The sequence below is a fragment of the Pinus tabuliformis genome, chromosome 2_2 (assembly GCF_031772625.1).
Source record: "Pinus tabuliformis cultivar Carrire ecotype Pingquan chromosome 2_2, CPIR1, whole genome shotgun sequence".
NCBI classification, from domain to species: Eukaryota; Viridiplantae; Streptophyta; class Pinopsida; order Pinales; family Pinaceae; genus Pinus; species Pinus tabuliformis.
In genome coordinates this window covers 139,554,134-139,573,203 of record NC_142300.1, presented here as the reverse complement: position 1 = coordinate 139,573,203, position 19,070 = coordinate 139,554,134, and the positions used below count along the sequence as shown (strand labels likewise).

At 46.2% G+C, this 19,070-nt stretch overlaps 1 pseudogene; it reads left to right on the top strand.

Moving 5' to 3' along the window:
- Positions 1–14,552: 14,552 nt before the first annotated feature.
- LOC149191722 (18S ribosomal RNA) lies at positions 14,553–16,364 on the top strand (annotated as a pseudogene).
- Positions 16,365–19,070: the final 2,706 nt, after the last annotated feature.

Below are 19,070 nucleotides of genomic sequence, written 5' to 3'. Positions count from 1 at the left end.
AGCCTCGCTCTTGTCACAAACAAATCCAGACAACCATCCCACTCTCGCGCCTTTGCCTCTTCCTCTGGATGACAATTTTTTATTGCTTAGGGGAAGGAAATTTAGGGTTTCCACGCCACGACGGAAAAGGCACCGAAGCCCAGGAAAATTGGGGATTCCATGTCACACTCCAGCAACCAAGATATTGGCATTTCCATGTTGCACCCCAGCGCCCAAAATTTTGGGTTTCCACGTTGTGACAAAAAAGGTGTCCAAGCATGGGAAAAATTGGGGTTTCTATGTCGTGCCATAGTGCCCAAAATTAGGGGCTTCCACCTAGCCCCTAAAATTTGGGGCTTTCACCTGGCACAAAAAAAATTGGGGTTTCCATGTCGCGCCCAAAATTTGGGGTTTCCACCCAACGACTAAAATTTTGGGCTTCTGCCTGGCAGAAATTTTTTTTGGGTTTCCATGTCACACCCAAAATTTGGGGTTTCCATGTCACGCCCAAAATTTGGGATTTCCACCTAGCACCTAAAACTTGGGGCTTCCACCTGGTGCAAAAAATTTTGGGTTTCCATGTCACGCCCAAAATTTGGAGTTTCCAAGTGGTGTCGGGACGCCAAAACTTGGGGAAAATTGGGGTTTCCATGTCACACCACGACCGAAACTGGTGAAGCCCAAGCCTGGGGAAACTTCGGGTTTCCATGTCGTGCCACAACAGAAACTTGCAGCACCCAAGCCTTGGGAAACTTGAGGTTTCCATGTCGCACACTGGCACTCGAGCCTGGGAAACCTGGGGTTTCCATGTCGCGCCACAGCCAAAACCAGCAACACCCATGTTTGGGGAAGCTTGGGGTTTCCATGTCCCACCCTTGATGGAACTACAGGTTTCCACATTTTACAGCACAATGGAAACGCGAGGTTTTCAACAATTCACCAACTCGGGGAACTTGGGGTTTCCATGACGATGCAAACTAGATCACAAGTTTGGGGAACTTGGGGTGTTTTGAAACTGATGCCCAAGTTTGGGGAACTCATGGTTTCCATGTCATGATGCGGCTGCAACCATCGACAGAAACCACCCAAGTCTGGGAAACCTAGGGTTTCCATGTCGCGACACAACCTGAATCGCCCAACAGTCTGTGGAACTTTGGATTTCCATGCCATGGGGCAATGAAAAACTACCAAAGTCCAGGGAACTCAGGGTGTCCATTTCACGGTGTGACGGAAACTGCTATGCAAGTCAATGGACACATGGGGTTTTCATTTCGCGTCACGACAAAAATTGCTACCCAAGTCTGGGAAATGCGAGGTTCCCCTGTCACTTGCACCATGGCTAAAACTGCCACCCAATTCTGGGGAGCTTCGGGTTTCCATGTCATCGCACAACAGGGAATGATCGCCCATGTTTGGGGAGCTTTAGGTTTCCATGTCATCACGTGATAGGGAATGACTGCCCAAGTCTACCAAACACGAGTCTTTCCATTCCGTGGCATGAACTCAGGTTTCCATGTCGCGGAATGACAGAGAACCACCCAAGTCCATGGATCCCGGGGGCTTCTATTTCATGGAATGAGGGAAACCGCCTAATTCTGGGAACCTTTGGGGTCTCCATCTCCCGCCCGGGTGGAAACTGCGGCCCCAGTGTGGGGAACTTGGGTTTCCATGTCGCAACACGACCGAAATCGCCCAATTTTATGGAACTCGTGGTTTCCATGTTGCAGAATGATGAAGAACCACCCAAGTCTTGCGAACTCGAGGTTTCCATTTCACGGTGGGGTGGAAACCACTTGTCTGGTCTGTCTCTTTGTTGTGACAGGAGTCATCCAAGTGCGGGGAAAGCAGGGTTATCCTGCCCCACCATGACGACAGCTACCCAAGTGCACATAATATAGGGTTTCCATGTCCCATCATGCCAGAAAACTATACCACGTATGGGGGTGGTTGCCTGGGGTGTCAGGTATTCGAGTCAGGAGTGCCTGAGAGAGTCGAAAGACTGAACCCGTAGTATGGGCACCCATGTTCAGTTATATGTGACTCGAGTGAGCGCTCGGTTATATGTGAAGACTTGGCATGGCATTCACTTATGCACGGAAGTGATAGGTGCACTCATAGTGGATGCGTCATGTTGGGTAGGTTGCACGCCCCTTGATACATGCATGATGGGCGAGTCACTAGAGGAAGGCATGCGGGCGACCCTTGTTGGGTGCCCAAATGAAAGAGGTCACCATGTGCGGATGAGTTAGGACGTGGGCAGGTGTGCGACGTGCGGCGACGAGTGTAATTGGCTAAGTGTTGGAACAACCCCATGGGTGTGATGATGCACATGAAGGGATGTGGCGGTTCATTATAATGGGGTGTGTCGAGGTTATGTGGCAGGTCGTCTGGGAATGCATGTTGATGGAGCCAACCCTTGTTATAACTGAGAGACACAACCCTTGGGCGAAAGGATGCATATAAGTAAGGAGGATGGTGTTTGACAAAGGGACATCTAACTCAGACTTCCACATCGTAGAACAAGTGCGAATGAAGGGGTTGGGCGAAAATAGAAGGAAGAGAAGGATGCAGGTAGATTACAGTGGGCGGGTTGGACTTGATAGTACGGACAAGAAGAGCAGGGTTGGTTAATGAATGGGCTGGTAGGCCACACTATGTGCGGGCCATGTGCCCTCACTATGTACCACACCGACGGACAAAGTTTGGGTGCTGCGGAATAGAAAGTCGGGTGGACAGGTTCACAGTTCAAGTGTGGAGTTTTGTCGTACAGGAGGTGGGAAATGCAACACAATGACACGACACGATGGGTTGAAAGAATAATTGAAGAAGATAAATTGATGGTAAGTTATTTCCACTGCATTGTTAAGAACACTTATTGGAAAATTTACTGAGTGTTGAAGTAGGCGCAAACTGTGTACTGAAGTATTGGTAAAAGGAAAAAGTACAGTGGTGCCCCAACCGCTTATGTGTGGTTGAAATACTACCATTAGGATAGGAGTGTGACATGGGGTCTGCCAGTCCCTCCTTGACAAAAGTTTCCAAATTGCGGGGAACCTGAGGATTCCATGTCCTGTCTTGTCAAAAGCCTCCCAAGTGTGGGAAATTTGGGGTTTCCATGTCTCATCACGATGGAAATCGCCCCAGGTGTAGTAAACTTGGTGTACATTGAGTCTACAACCTCACATCAAGAAAAAGGCTTGGCTAGTCAAGAGAATGAAGGTTTCTTCATTGGTAAAGGATCTCTCTAAGGATCAAAGGTTGGAGTCTCTTCTAGAGCTATTCCACCAAGGACTATCAAAAGTTGAAAGAATGACACAGTTCTGGGGGACGAAGTGCCGAAGAAACAAAGTACAGAGAGGAGGAAGGACTTGACTTGTGCTTGGAGGATATTCTTGTCAAGGGTCTAGGGCTTCCCAATGGCCAATAAGAAGCTTCAATAAGAGAAATTTACAAAAGGGTTTTCCTCTCTGAGAGAGAGAGGTTTTTCCCTGGTAGAGAGCCAACATCTTGTGTTATTTTTCTTATGTTTTTGGCACCAGTTTGATGAAGTAAACACACATGCATTAATAAGAAGAGAAGAATATTAAGATAACAAGATAAATTGTAAAAGAGCTTTACAAATTGTTATCAACTCTAGAACATTCTCGCTATACCCCATTGCCAGATTCTTCAACGTGGTATTGGAGCTAAGGTGACACATCAAGGAAAGGGAATCTCAAGAACATTCGCAAGGTTGAAGCATCAACCCAAGAAGTCTCAATCACATCAAGGACAAGAAGGTCTACCGTCTATCATTCATCATGGAAGACTACAAAGTAGGAGAAATGCCTTGTATAAAGGAACCTACAAGAAGAACAAATCAAAGAGGGACCTACATCAAGCTACACCATCTTGAGAAATGAAAGGCACTACGAGTCAAGTCATCATGCAATTCCATTTGAAGAAAGAAACTTGAAGAACATCAAGATCTAATGAAGGAAAGCCATCAAGCCTTCAAGAACAAAGCAAGTTCACTACATATCAAACTCTATCAAGTTAGTATATGTCTCCTTCTAAGTATACCTCAATGTCTTTTTGCAAGGAAAGTAACAAATTGGTTGGGACCACCACATGTCCGAAGTCCAATGATTTGGATGCCAAGAATATGGACACTACAAAAGGGATTGTCCTAAACTTAAGAAGAACAACAAGAAGAAGAGAAAAAGGGAAGAAGCTCATGTAACTCATGAAGTGAAAGAAGAGGACAAGAAGCAAAAGAAGGAAGATCCTCCTATGACTAAGTCAACCTCTTTGCTTAAAGTCTTCTTTCAAATTTTTGAGTATTATAGGAGCATATAGAAATAGAATAGATTGCATGGTTAAATATATCTTCTAGAATATAGGAGAATGGTGTAGATATAGCTCAAGATATTCACATAGAAGGAGCATACGTATTATAGGGTCTCATCCACAAAGAAAAAATGATTGATCATGATCAAAATTCTTCGAAGGCCTCCATCATCAAAGGAAGAAACATTTGCAAGGTAAGGGTCTTCAAGATCCTCTGATAGAATCTTCAAAATAAGGTTCGTACGTAAGGGGGTATATGTCTCATTGGGAGTCCCATTTATGGGATTCAAGAAAGGATGATATACAGGCGAGAGCAGATAAAGCAAGAAAGGCTACACCAATCAAGGAGAACTATCAAATAAAGTTGAGATGATAAAAGCATAATCAAGATGAGGTATGTATGCATCAAAGTTTAAGTCATGTCATCATATATATTAGGTAATGGGAAAAGTTCTAGAATCATGATCAAGAATAAAAGGATCTATTTCACCAACGATATGCTTGGAGACATGTACTACAATGGAGTGAAGGCCAACATAAAGAAGTGATTTTGTAAGGAGTATAAGGTGGTTGGCTAATCAATACAAGAAGAAGCAAATGAAGAATGAGATCAAGAATGTGAAGAACATCGTGGTCACAAAGAATAACTATGTGAAAATATTCCTCAAAATATCTCAAAAGAAGGCATGGCAACTCTGACAAACGAAGAAAAATATCAAAGTACCCTTGACACCTGCAAAGGCTTTTGGGATAGTAAGTTGTAGATAACCGATTCAACTCTACAAATATGTCATGATGAAGAGGCCATCCAAAAAAAGCACCATTTGATGTTGAAGCAATATCAAGATGAAGTCATGAAGGGACACTAAATCAAAGTATGGGAACATGCAAGTACAACTAAGCAACCATATGATAAGTATTATGAAGGATAGACAAGATGACAAGGGAGTAGCTAGATGAAAAAAAGGACTTGATATATATCAAGAAGGCCACTTTCCATGAAGGGAGCAATGACATGACAAACCAGGAGGGAAAGTGATCGATGGCGAGTACCTTGCCAAGAAGAATTTCAAACAAAAACTTCATGACATCGAAGGAAAGAAGGATATCAAGCAACTGAAGGACCCACAAACAAGACATTGTTGATGAATGGAAAAGTCGCTAGCTAAGAGGGAGTTCTAACAAGTTCCCAACTACAAAGGAGCTTAGGAAAGTTCCTTGTCAGAGGAAACTTGGGACATGTATTCCTCAATCAAGGGGAAGAGATAAACACAAAATTCTTGTCTTCACTTGGCAAGAAAGAATTGGAGGATTGGGTAATCAGCTGGAATCTGATGCTCTTTGAGGAGCGATATTCTTTGAGGGCTGGGAACCTAAGACAAGAATTGTCTTAGAAGGTCATAGTCAGGGAATACCTGGGTGGGTATGCACCTTGAAAGACAATGAATAATGTGTTTATAAGCCATTCGCCTCGCCAACATTGTGCTCTGATCTTATGAGAGATAAAGTTGTTAGTCAAGGCTTTGCTATGAACAATGTTGGCTAATATGATGCTATAACAGATGGGTTGCCAATCTAGTTTCTCTTATGTGAATTATTCAATATTGTTGCATGTTTGTGCAGCCCATTTACCCGATGCTCCCTCGTGCCTTCGTTCAGGTTGTGCACCCATGGAAACCCCAAATTTCGTTCGGGCGGGTTGGGTCATGTCGTGTGTGGGTGCTCGTGCAAACAAATTTGGGCGAGTCGATTCGGGTTGTGTCGTGCTGTGTGTGGGTGCTCAAGAACATGTGGCCATGCAAAAAATGCTAAGATGTGACCACCCGTGTGCCTTCTGCACATTCGTGCGACCCGTTGGCCCAACGTTCCCTCGTGCCTTTGTTCGGGTCATGCACCGAGGGAAACCCAAAATTTAGTTCCGGCGGATTGGGTCGTGCCGTGTGTCGGTACTCGGGCACACAAGGCAGTGCCAAAAATGCCAAGTCGTGACCCCCCATGTGCCTTCTACATGTTCGTGTGGCCCGTTTGCCCGATGCTTCCTTGTGCCTTCATTCGGGTCGTGCAGCCATGGAAACCCCAAATTTCGTTCGGGTTGCGCACCCATGGAAACCCCAAATTTTTTTTATTTTTTTTTTCAGTCAGGTTATGTTGTGTCATGCGTGGGTGCCCGTGCCAACACATTCAGGCGGGTTGGGTCGGCTTGCCAAAGGCCGGTCGGGTCATGTCGTGCCATGTGTGGGTGCCGGGGCACACGTGGCCATGTCAAAAATGCTAAGTTGTGACCACCCATGTGTCTTTTGCATGTTTGTGTGACCTGTTTTCCCAACACTCCCTCATGCCTTCATTTAATTCGTTCACCCATGAAAACCCCAAATTTCATTTGGGTCATGCACCCATGGAAACCCCAAATTTCATTTGGGTGGGTCGGGACATGTCATGTGTGGGTGCTCGTGCAAACGCGTTGTGGCAGGTCGAGTCGTGTCGTGTCATGTGAGGGTGCCCAGGGAATACGTGGTTGTATAAAAAATGCTAAGTTATGACCGGGGGTGGGCTTTGTGCATGTTCGTGCGGCCTTTTTTCCTGATTATCCGTTGTGCCTTCATTTCCTTCGTGTGTCGGAGCCCATGTAAACTTGTTCGAGCAGGTCATTTTCCTGTGTAAAATCGTTCGGGATGGTCATTTGCTATGTAAACTCGCTTGGGTGGGTCGTTTGAGGGTGCCCGTATAAACTCTTTTAGGTGATTCGTTTGCCATGTAAAATCATTCGAGCAGGTCATTTGAGGGCACCTGTGTAAACTCGTTCGGGAGGGTCATTTTCCATGTAAAATCATTCGAGTGGGTCGTTTGAGGGTCATTTGCTATGTAAACTCATTCAGGTAGGTTGTTTTCCATGTAAACTCATTTGGGTGGGTCATTTTCCATGTAAACGCATTCAGGCAGGTCGTTTGAGGGCACCCGTGTAAACTCATTTGGGGAGGTCATTTTCCATGTAAACTTGTTCAGGCGGGTTGTTTGAGGGTGGCTGTGTAAACTTTTTTGGGCAAGTCATTTGAGGGCGAGTCGTTTGAGGGTGCCTGTGTAAAGTCATTCGGGTGGGTCGTTTGAGGGCACTCGTGTAAACTCATTCAGGCGGGTTGTTTGAGGGCGCCCGTGTAAACTCGTCCGGGCGGGTCATTTGAGGGTGCCCATGTAAACTCGTTCAGGCGAGTCGTTCACCATGTAAACTCATTTAGGTGGGTCATTTGCCATGTACAATCATTCGGGAGGGTCGTTTGAGGGTGCCTCCATAAACTCATTCGGTCATGTCATTTAGTGTGAGGTCGTGCCCGAGCACAGAGCCCGTATAAAAAATGCTAAGTTATGACCCATGGTGGGCTGTGTGCACGTTCGTGTAGCTCATTTTCCTCGCTCTCCCTTGTGCCTTTGTTTTGGTAGTGTGGGCACCAATGTAAACTCATTCAGGTGGGTTGTTTGAGGGTGTCCATGTAAACTTGTTCGGGTGGGTCATTTGAGGGCGTCCATGTAAACTTGTTTGGGCGAGTCGTTCGAGGACATCCGTGTAAACTCATTTGGGCATGTTGTTTGAGGTCGTTTGTGTAAACTCATTTGGGTGGGTCATTTGAGGGAATCCGTGTAAAATTGTTTGGGAGGGTTATTTGAGGGTGTTCGTGTAAACTCGTTTAGGCGGGTCGTTCGAGGGTGCTCATGTAAACTCGTTCGGGCGGGTCGTTTGGGGTTGTTCATGTAAACTCATTTGGTCAGGTTGTTTAGTGTGAGGGCATGCCTGGGCACATGAGCCTATATAAAAAATGCTAAGTTGTGACCCATGGTGGGCTTTGTGCATGTTCGTGCGACTCGTTTTCCTGGCTCTCCCTTGTGCCTTCGCTTTGGTGGTGTGGGTGCCCATGTAAACTCGTTCGGGTGGGTCGTTTGACAGCGTCCGTGTAAACTCATTCGGGCGGGTCGTTGGAGGGCGTCTATGTAAACTCGTCCAGGAGAGTCGGTCAGGTGGTTCAGGCGAGGGTGTCCTGTAAACTTGTTTGGGTAGGTCGGCCAATTCAGATGCCCTCAAATGACCCGCCCAAACGACCTACCAAAACAAGTTTACATGAACACGTTCAAATGACTCGCCTGAATGACCGGCCCGAACGTGTTTACATAGATGCCCTCAAAAGACCCACCCAAATGAGTTGACATGGACACCCTTAAATGACCTGCCCGAATGTGTTTATATGGTTTCCCACACGACCGAAACGAAGGCACAAGGGAGAGTCGGGAAAATGAGCTACACGAATGTGCACAAAGCCCACCCTGGGTCACAACTTAGCATTTTTGATACAGGCTCATGTGCCTGTGTGTGCCCTCACACTGAATGACCCACCCGAATGAGTTTACATGAACTCCCTTGCATTGAATGACCCACCTAAACAAGTTTACATGAATGCCCAAAAATGCTAAGTTATGACCAGCGTGGGCTTTGTGCATGTTCATGCAGCTCGTTTGCCTGGCTCTCCCTTGTCCCTTTGTTTCAGTCATGTGGGCGCCCATGTAAATTGAATCGGGTGGGTTGTTTGAGGGCATCCATGTCAACTCATTTGGGCAGGTCATTTGGGCGGGTCATTTGAGGGCATCCATGTAAACTCATTCGGGCGGGCTGGGCGAGGGTGTCTGTGTAAACTCGTTCAGGTGGGCCAGGCGAGGGTGTCCATGTAAACTCGTTTGGTCGGGTCATTTAGTGTGAGGGTGCACCCGCACACACGAGCCCATATGAAAAATGCTAAGTTGTGACCTGGGGTGGGCTTTGTGCACGTTCGTGCAGCTCATTTTCCTGACTCTCCCTTGTGCCTTCATTTCAGTCGTGTGGGCACCCATGTAAACGCATTCGGGTGGGTCGTTTGAGGGCGTCCGTGTCAACTCATTCAAGTGGGTCATTTGAGGGTGTCCATGTAAACTCATTCAGGTGGGTCGTTCGAGTGAGTCATTTGAGGGCATCTGTGTAAACTCTTTCGTGTGGATCGGGAGAGGGCATCTGTGTAAATGCGTTTAGGTGGGTTGGGCGAGGGTGTCCATGTAAACAAGTTTGGTCGGGTCGTTCAGTGTGTGGGCACGCCTAGGCACACGAGCCCATATCAAAATTTCTAAGTTGTGATGAGGGGTGGGCTTTGTGCACATTCGTGTAGCTCATTTACCTAGCTCTCCCTTGTGCCTTCGTTTCGGTCGTGTGGATGCCCATGTAAATGCATTCAGGCGGGTCATTTGAGGGCATCCATGTCAACTCGTTTGGGCGGGTCGTTTGAGTGCATCCGTGTAAACTCATTCGTGCAGGTTGTTCGGGTGGGCCCTTTGAGGGCGTCTATGTAAACTCGTTTGGATGGATCGGGCGAGGGCATCCATGCAAACTCATTCGGGCGAGTCGGGCGGGTCGGGCGAGGGTGTCCATGTAAACTTGTTTGGTTAGGTCATTTAGTGTGAGGGTGTGCCTGGGCACACGAGCCTGTATCGGAAATGATAAGTTGTGACCCAGGGTGAGATTTTTGCATGTTTGTGCAACTTGTTTGCCTGACTCTACCTTGTGCCTTCATTTCGGTCGTGTGTGGGCGTCCATGTAAACTTGTTCAGGCCAGTCATTTGAGGGTGCTAGTTTAAACTCATTCGAGAAGGTTGTTTGTGGGTAGCCATGTAAACTTGTTTGGGCGGGTTGTTATGGGCGCCTAAGTTAACTCATTTGGGTGGGTCGTTTGAGAGCGCCCGTGTAAACTCGTTTGGGTAGGTTGTTTGAGGGTGTTCATGTAAACTCGTTCGGGCGAGTCGTTTGAGGGCACCCGTGTAAACTCGTTTGGTCAAGTTGTTCAATGTGAGGACGTGCTTGGGCACATGAGCCTGTATCAAAAATTCTAAGTTGTGACCCGGGGTGGGCTTTGTGCACGTTCGTGTAGCTCATTTTCCCAGCTCTCCCTTGTGCCTACATTTTTTTCGTGTGTGGGCACCCATGTAAACTCAGTCGGGTTAGGCCGGGTCAAGTTGTGTCGTGTCATGTGAGGGCACCCATGAAAACTTGTTCGGTTGGGTCGGGTCAAGTCGTGTGAGGGCGCCCATGTAAACTCATTTGAGCACGGTCTTGCTTTTCATGTGAAAAGTGGGCTGGTAATTGAGATGTTTGTTCGGTTTTGCCTGAAGGATGGCCTTGGGTCATTTGTAGGGTGGCTGATTCTCATCTACTCTCCATCCACACTCGGTAGCACATGAGTGGTAATGTTTTCCATGCTTGTCTTGGTCCCTCGGTCAGGTTTTCATGTGAATGGTGGTTTGGTAATTGAGTTGTTTTTTCAGGCTTTCCTAAACAATGGCCCTGGGTCATTTGTAGGGTGGCCGACTTTCATCTTCTCTCCATCCCCACTTGGTAGCACATGAGTGGTAATGTTGGCCATGCTCATCCCGAGAGGCATATGTAAACAATTCCCCCTCCTTCTCTCTAAGTTCTTGCAATTGTATGGGTTGTTGTGGTGTGGCTCCTTGGCTTGTCCTGGTCCCCTTGTATCCATTCAAATGATACAAGTGACAGGTTTTCTTCTCATGTGAAAGGTGGGTTGGTAATTTAGTTTTTTTTTTGGGTTTTCCTCAAGAATGGCCTTGGGTATTTTGTATGGTGGCCGATTTTCATCTTCTCTCCATCCCCACTAGGTAGCACATGAGTGGTAATGTTGGCCATGCTCATCCCGGAGCCATATGTGAATAAATCCCCTTCTGCACTCCAATTTCTTGGAGTTGTATGGGTTGTTTTGGTGTGGCTCCCAGGCTTGTCCTAGTCCCTCGTGCCCATCCAAATGATACAGGTGATAGGTTTTCTCTTCATGTGAATGGTGGGTTGGTAATTGAGTTGTTTTTTTGGGTTTTCCTGAAGGATGGCCTTGGGTCATTATTAGGGTGGCCGATTTTCATCTTCTCTCCATCCCCACTTGGTAGCATATGAGCGGTAATGTTGGCCATGCTTGTCTCAGGAGGCATATGTGAACAATTCCCCTTATTCTCTCTAAGTTCTTGGAGTTGTATGGGCTGTTGTGGTGTGGCTCCTGGGCTCATCCTGGTCCCTCATGCCCATCCAAATGATACAAGTGATAGGTTTCATTTTCATGTGAAAGGTGGGTTGGTAATTGAGTTGTTTCTTTAGGTTTGCCTAAAGAATGGCCTTGGGTCATTTGTAGGGTGTCCGATTTTCATGTTATCTCCATCCCCACTTGGTAGCACATGAGCGGTAATGTTGGCCATGGTCATCCTGGGAGGCATACGTGAACAATTCCCCTTTTGCTCTCAAAGTTCTTGGAGTTTTATGAGCTATTGTGGTGTGGCTCTCGGGCTCATCTTGGTCCCACTTACCCATCGAAATGATACAAGTGACAAGTTTTCTTTCCGTGTGAAAGGTGGGTTGGTAATTTAGTTGCTTTTTTGGGCTTGCCTGAACAATGGCCTTGGGTCATTTGTAGGGTGGCCAATTTTCATCTTGTCTCCATCCCCACTCGGTAGCACATGATTGGTAATGTTGGCCACACTCATCCCGGGAGGCATATGTGAACAATTCCACTTCTTCTCTCTAATTTCTTGGAGTTGTATGGGTTGTTGTGGTGTGGCTCCCAGGCTCATCTTGGTACCCTCGTGCCCATCCAAATGATACAAGTGACATGTTTTCTTTTCATGTTAAAGGTGGGCTGGTAATTGAGTTGTTTTTTCAGGTTTGCCTGAACGATGGCCTTGGGTAATTTTTGGGTGGCCGATTTTCATCTTCTCTCCATCCCCACTCGATAGCACATGAGCAGTAATGTTGGCCATGCTCATCCCAGGAGGCATATGTGAACAATTCCCCCTTTTTCTCTTGAATTTCTTGGAGTTGTATGGGTTGTTGTTGTGTGGCTCCCTAGCTCATCCTGGTCCCCTCGTGCCCATCCAAATGGTACAAGTGATAGGTTTTATTTCTGTGTGAAAGGTGGGTGGGTAATTGTGTTGTTTTGTCGGGTTTTCCTGAACGATGGCCTTGGGTCATTTGTAGGGTGGCTGATTTTCATCTTATCTCCATCCCCATTCAGTAGCACATGAGTGGTAATGTTTGCCATGCTCGTCCCCATCCCTCTTGCCCATTTGAACAATAAAAATGTTCAAGTTTTCTCGATGCTCCTTTGAGCCTTCTTTCTTGTGGTCCCAAATGGAAACCCCAAAACTCCATTGTGCCTATGTTTCTATCATGCCCCTCGGTTGTTGCGAATAGAAAATTTTGATTGGGATGGGTAGCCATGTGTGGCTCCATTGAAATTGTCTCCTCGTTATATTATTCACCTCCTCCCTATTCGGTGGGGAGGGTTTTGCTTTTCGTGTGAAAGGTGGGTTGGTAATTGAGTTGGTTTTTCAGATTTTCCTCAAGAATGGCCTTGGGTCATTTGTAGGGTGGTTGATTTTCATCTTCTCTCCATACTCGCTTAGTAGAACATCAGCGGTAATTTTGTCCATGCTTGTCCTGGGAGGCATATGTGGACAATTCCCCTTTTGCACTAAGTTCTCGAAGTTGTAGGGGTTGTTGTGGTGTGGCTCCCTGTGATGGCTAGCCTCTTCATTGTTCGGCTATTTATGGTGCCAGTTTCTTGTGCTTGTACTCTTTTTGTGTTGGCATTGTTGGTTGAGATGCATACATTTAAGAGGAACGTGAAAGGGTTTTGGTTGTAAACCACATACCCTCCCTCTTTCTTGCTTTTTCTATCAGGCGATGTGAGGTGTTGTTCTTCCTTTCAAAGTGCACATCGTTTGTGGTTGTGTTGGCTTTGAGGTTTTGATAGATGTGTTAGCTGATATGTTTGATCGAGTCGTTAGATTTTTCCTTGCATCTCGCATGCATGGCAAGATTTTGTAGATGAAAATGTTAAGTCACAATGTTTATGGGCATTTTTTGCTTCAATTGTGTATGCGCTCGTGGTCCAATGGGGAGGAGGCTTGCTACGTCAATGGTGGGGCCTATCTAGAAGAAGCATTTTAAGGTGGAATGCTTTGACCTCCCTTCTCTAAGTGGATGTGGCCGTAGGTGAAAATTATTCATTGTCCAGTTGGTAAAGCTATGGGAAATATCCTAGGTTGCCTATACGTAGGGTGCATGGCGTGTGGAGCTGCCCAATCCCTTCTCTTATTTGGATATATTATTGTATTATGTAGAGAGCCTCTTGATTTGAATTTATTTTCTTGCTTTTCCTTCACATTGTGGTTGCTGCAGGCAGTCAAGTGATCGAGGTCCACCATTTATGTTGTCCGAGTGGACGCCTAGGTGGCCTCGGTGTGGAGCGGGGAGGGTCGGGGGGCATTTCTAAGAGAGGTTGTGGGCTCGGTTGGTCTTATTTTATTTCCTTCCATTTCCTTTGCATTGAGGCTACCGTAGGCGATCATGCGATATAGGTCCATCATTGTTGTTGTCCGGGTGCACTCCTAGATGGCCTATGTTGGGGGAGGGGAGGGTTGGGGGCATTTCTACGGGAGGTTGCGGGCTCAGTTTGTCTTGTATTATTTCCTTCCCTTGCTTTGTGTCGAGGATACCTCATGTGATCATCTGATCGAGTTCAACTATTGCTACTATCTGAGTGGACTCCTAGGTGGCATCGGTGTGGGGTATGGAGGTTTGTATGGCCTCTCTATGATAGGATTTTCAGTTGGTCGTCCTCTTGTTATTTCCTTCCTTTTCCTTCACATCGAGGCTACATAGGTGATTAAGAGATCAAGGTCCATCGTTGCTACTGTCTGGGTGGATTCCTAGGTGGCCTTGGTGTAGGGCGGGGGGGGTTGGGGCTCATTTATAATATAGAGGATGTGTGGTTGATCCTTCTCCATTTGTTTCCTTTGCATCAAGGCTGCCGTAGGCGATCGGGAGATCGAGGTCCACCATTGATGTTGTCCGGGTGGACTCCTAGGTGGCCTCGATGCAGGGCGTGGAGGCTTTTTAAGGCATTTCTAAGGGAATGGGTTAGTGATCACTCATTTTCTTGTTGGTTGGGTCATGGTTGCAAACTCCGAAGCGGCCTTGGTGCGTTTTGGCTAGGCAGGTCTACCCATTTGTTAGCCATGTCCTTGGAATGTTTCGTGTGCTTCCTTCTTGGGATGCAAGAGGTGCAAGGCATAAAAATTTTACACGATATTTTGATATCTCTTTGACTTGATGGGTGTTGAGGTTGGCTCTTGGTTAGAGAGTGCCCGGAATGCCCTTTGAAGTGGGAGGGTGCTACCTGGTTGATCCTGCCAGTAGTCATATGCTTTTATCAAATATTAAGCCATGCATGTCTAAGTATGAATAATTTAGACTGTGAAACTACCAATGGCTCATTAAATCAGTTATAGTTTTTCTGATAGTACCATACTACTTGGATAGCCGTAGTAATTCTAGAGCTAATACGTGCACCGAGTCCTGACTCTTTGGAAGGGATGCATTTTTTAGATAAAAGGCCGATGTGGGCTTGCCCACTTCTCTGGTGAATCATAATAACTCAATGGATTGCACAATCCTTGTGTCAGCGATATTTCATTCAAATTTCTTCCCTATCAACTTTCAATGGTAGGATAGAGGCCTACCATGGTGGCGACAGGTGACGAAGAATTAGGGTTTGATTCCGGAGAGGGAGCCTAAGAAACAGCTACTACATCCAAGGAAGGTAGCCGACGCACAAATTACCCAATCCTGACATGGGGAGGTAGTGACAATAAATAACAATACTGGGCTCATCAAGTCTGGTAATTGAAATGAGTACAATCTAAATCCCTTAACGAGGACCCATTGGAGGACAAGTCTAGTGCCAACAGCCACAGTAATTCTAGCTCCAATATCGTATATTTAAGTTGTTGTAGTTAAAAAGCTTGTAGTTGGATCTTGGGTCATAAAGGTTGGTTCACCTACTCGGTGTGCACCTGCCCTTCTGTCCCTTTTGTTGGCGGCATGATCCTGGCCTTAACAGGCTGCGTTGCGGCTCCGGTGCTGTTACTTTGAAAAAATTAGAGTGCTCAAAGCAAGCTTATGCTCTGAATACATTAGCATGGAATAATGTGATAGGAGGCTAGTCCTATTGTGTTGGCCTTCGGGGTCGGAGTAATGATTAATAGGGACTATCAGGGGCATTCATATTTCACTGTCAGAGGTGAAATTCTTGGATTTATGAAAGATAGACCATTGCAAAAGCATTTGCCAAGGATGTTTTCGTTAATCAAGAACAAATGTTGGGGGCTCGAAGTTGATCAGGTACCATCCTCGTCTCAACCATATACGATGTCGATCAGGGATTAGTGGATGTTGCTCTAAGGACTCCACCAACACCTTCTGAGAAATCAGAGTGTTTAGGTTCCGGGGGGAGTATGGTCACAAGGCTGAAACTTAAAGGAATTGACAAAAGGGCACCACTAGGAGTGGAGCCTGTGGCTTAACTTGACTCAACACGAGGAAACTTACCAGGTCCAAAAATAGTAAGGATTGACAGATTGAGAGCTCTTTCTTTATTCTATGGGTGGTGGTGCATGGCCATTCTTAGTTGGTGGAGTGATTTGTCTAGTTAATTTCGATAACGAACGAGACCTTAACTTGCTAACTAGCTACACGAAGGTTCCCCTTCGCGGCCAACTTCTTAGAGGGACTATGGCCATTTAGGCCATGGAAGTTTGAGGTAATAATAGGTCTTTGATGCCCTTAGATGTTATGGGCCGCACGCGTGCTACACTGATGCATCCAATGAGTTTTTCTTTTTGGTTCGAGAGGATTGAGAAATCTTCTCAAATTGCATTGTGATGGGGATAGACCATTGCAATTATTGGTCTTCAACGAGGAATTCCTAGTAAGCGTGTGTCATCAACTCGTGTTGACTACGTCCCTACCCTTTGTACACACTCCCCATCGCTCCTACCGGTTGAATGATCTGGTGCAGTGTTCGAATTGCGTCAACAATGGTGGTTCACTACCATCGACATTGTGAGAAGTTCATTGAACCTTATAATTTAGAGGAAGGAGAATTCATAACAAGGTTACCGTAGGTGAACCTGTGGTAGGATCATTGATAGTAGGGGTTTTCTTTTTTTGTTCGGGTTGGTTGGGTTTCGATTGCAATGTGGGACTATGTGATGTGTCTCTAGGGGAGCGGGTTTGGTGTTTGGCAGGAACATTGTTGGTTTCTTGTCTTGAGTTAATGCTTGTTTTTCATGTGTGTGCTTGCAAGCCATGCTTGTGATTGCCCCACCCATCCTTTGTTTTTCTTTCCCCCAATGTGTTTCTGTAGGGGGTTCGGAAGCTTGTTTCTTGGGAGCCCTTTCGACGATCTATTTGGCCGGGCATGGTTGTTGCAGTTGAGGTGCTTGGGAAATACGATGGATAAATTTAGATTCAATCGTAGTGGCAGTGCTCAGTCTTTTGTTAGTTGGAAGGCATGGGCCAAGGGTGTGGGCTTCCATAGTCAGTTCTCTCGAAAAGGTGGTGGTGGTTGATGTGTTGCTTGGGTGAGTTTTTTTGTTGGTGGTTGGGTTGAGGGAGTGGTTGCATGCATGCCTAGTAGCTCAAAACTTCCGTAAGGATAAATTGTTGGGGTGGGGTCAGTGTGGGATGGATGAAGAGTAGTTCAACCTGTTGGGCTGGCCACCCTAGTCCTCCCGACCATTCCTCGATATGCCCTTGTGGAAGGGTTGGGTGTCGAGGTAATAAAAAACCCCTCCCTCAGTCTGAGCTCCATCAAGATCAAAATTTTCCCCGCCAATGGGCATGAGGGTGGCAATCTTATCTCGTTCCTTTGTCGTCGATGGAATTCCTTGTCCTCTCATGAGTCACTCCCCTTCTAAGGAAAAAATAAGTAGCGGGTTGTGTCTTTGTCCCTCCCTTTGGATTGTGGGTTTTTTATGGGACTTGGTCATTTCTTTGTTTCGTGGTGTGTGCTTTGTGAACATCCCTCCCTTTAGTGGCCTTACACCATCGATGTATTTATGGCTCATGGCTTTCTTGAGCATCGAGTGTCGTCCCATGTCAGCTCCTCTTTGGAGTTTGATTCTTGACCCCCGTTGACTTTCTCGCTGGAAAGGTTGTTGGGTGTTTTGTACATGGAGGGGTGCAATAGCGGGGTGGGTTTGTTATTAGTAGTCTATTTGTCATTTGAAGCCTTGTGTCAGGTTGGGGGATTATTTACCTCTTAGTAACATTCTCTAGACACTATTCTCATTGCAACCCTTTTATTTTCTAGTGGTCAAGTTTAGGTTGTGATTTATTTTCTTGATTTTTTAATTGTTGTTTGTTATGTTGTAAGCTAGAAAGGGTATTATACCGTAATGTATGTGGGAGGGTGTGAAGAGGTGGGATACTTTTTGATTTGGTTCCTTGTTTGATTTCTTTTTGGTTAGCAGAAATCTACTCAGTGTGTTGTTGAGCTTCTCTCTTTTCTTGGGATCTTTGTTTCTTTGGTGTTGTTTTCTTCCCTTCTTCCTTTTGCCCCTAGCTTTATGGAGAAGAGGTGGGATTGTTGTGGATTAGTGTTTAGGAAGGACGAAAACTAATGTGAGTTCCCAGGGTGGCCACCCTAGTCTTTCGTCCCCTGTAGTTCCCCCCTTTTTGTGAAGGCACAGGGTTTGGGAAGCTTGTTCTCTGTTTGAGCCTCCCCTTGTGAGCTGGTAGCCACATTTGATATCTCTTTCTTTCATGTTGTTTTCTTCCCTTCTTGCTTTTGGCCCCTAGATTTATGGAGAAAAGGTGGGATTGTTGTGGATTGGTGTTTAGGAAGGACAAAAAGCAATGTGAGTTCCAGGGGTGGCCACCCTAGTCCTTCTCGATCATCATCCCCTATAGTTCCCCCCTTTTTGCGAAGGCACGGGGTTGGGGAAGCTTGTTCTCTGTTTGAGTCTCCCCTTGTGAGCCAGTAGACACGTTTTATATCTCTCTTTCTTTCATGTTGTTTTCTTCCCTTCTTCCTTTTGGCCCCTAGCTTTACAGAGAAAAGGTAGGATTGTTGTGGATTAGTGTTTGGAAAGGATGAAATGGAATGCGAGCTCCCAAGGTGGCCACCCTAGTCCTTCTCGATCATCGGCCCCTGCAGTTGCCCCCTTTTTGCTAAGGCACAAGGTTGGGGAAGCTTGTTCTCTATTTGAAGCCTCCCCTTGTGAGCCAGTAGCCACGATTTATATCCATTTCTTTCATATTGTTTTCTTCCCTTCTTCCTTCTGGCCCCTATCTTTACGGAGAAAAGGTGGGATTTTTGTGGATTGGTGTTCAGGAAGGACAAAACATAGTGCGAGCTCCTGGGGTGGCCACCCTAGTCCTTCTCGATGGTCGTCCCCTTCAATTCCCCACTTTTTGCGAAGGAATGGGGCTCAATAGGCTTGTGCTTTATTTGAGCCTCCCCTTGTGAGCCGGTAGTCACGTTTGATCTCTATTTCTTTCACCTTGTTTTCTTCCCTTCTTCCTTTTGGTCCCTAGCTTTATGGAGAAAAGGGGGAATTTTTGTGGACTGGTGTTCGGGAAGGATTGAAAGCAGTACGAGCTCCCAGGGTGGCCACCCTAGTCCTTCTCGATTGTTGTTCCATGCATTTCCCCCCTTTTTGCGAGGGCATGGGGCTCGGGGAGATTTTTCTCTATTTGAGCCTCCTCATGTGAGGGGGGTAGACACCTTTGTTTCTATTTCTTTCATGTTTTTTTCTTCCTTTCCTCCTTTTGGCCCTTAGCCTTACATTTGTTGTGGGGGTTGCCCCTATTCATTGTTGTGGCAGATTTTTTGGTAATACGTGGAAAT